This window comes from Octopus bimaculoides, chromosome 18 (assembly GCF_001194135.2).
Source record: "Octopus bimaculoides isolate UCB-OBI-ISO-001 chromosome 18, ASM119413v2, whole genome shotgun sequence".
In the NCBI taxonomy this organism is placed as follows: Eukaryota; Metazoa; Mollusca; class Cephalopoda; order Octopoda; family Octopodidae; genus Octopus; species Octopus bimaculoides.
Genome location: NC_068998.1, coordinates 5182944 through 5184009, shown reverse-complemented (window position 1 = coordinate 5184009; position 1066 = coordinate 5182944).

The following is a 1066-nucleotide window of genomic DNA, read 5'->3' as shown; positions in this document are numbered from 1 at the left end:
ACACACACACACACACACATATATATATATATATATTTATACATATATCTGTATATGTATATATTGGAGCGAACACGTTACAATGAAGTAAAGAAATTTGAAAAGACAACACGAAACCGGTTATTTCTCAAAATACAATGTTTATATACCAAAAAGATTTTATAACATTTTTCTGACATAATTTAAATATATACTTTAAGCATGTAACACAAGCCTTCTGTAGTTTTTTCAATCTTATTATCTTTTATACATCTATATATATACATATATTATGTAAATATGTATATATATATATATATACGTCCCCTACTCAATTTCCAACTGTTCTTTCAGTTCACGACACGCATTCGGTCGTGACTGCTTTTGACCTTCCCTCCGCAAGCGAGGCACAAAGCTTGCTGCAATTTTTTTAATTCGCAATTATTCACTCAAAATTCGTTAGCAGGAGCTCCAGGACACACCGATCATATCAACAAGTTCTTCAATTGTTCGGTGATGGTCCCCCAAGTTCAGTTCATGAATTTTCACGATGTTTTCATTCGTTCTGGGGGTCGACAGTCGTCCTGAACGAGGTTGGTCTTCAAGCGACAAGTGACCATTCCTAAAGCATGAAAACCACTTGTAAAATTGGTGAACAGGAGAGAAGCCTTGCAAAGACGCACCCCGTGGCAGCATGACCAGCCGGAAGAACGTCGGTGGGCAGACTGATGCCTGAGGATCGTACCCCCGCGAAATGCTCAGCGGTATTTCGTCTGTCGCTATGTTCTGAGTTCAAATTCCGCCGAGGTCGACTTTGCCTTTCAAACTTTCGGAGTCGATGAAATAGATACCAGTTAAACACTGGGGTCGATGTAATCGAATTCTCCCCTCCCCCAAACGGGTGCCCTCGTTTGCAAAATTTGAATCCATTCTTCTTCTTCTTCTTCTTCTTCGTCTTCTTCTTAATAATAAATAAAAACAGCTATTTTTAACATTTGGCATGAAACTTGTAATTGAAGTGCGATTTGGTGTAAAATCGTTTTAAACTGATTTTACCCCCATCATGTTGTTGCCACTTAATTTATCG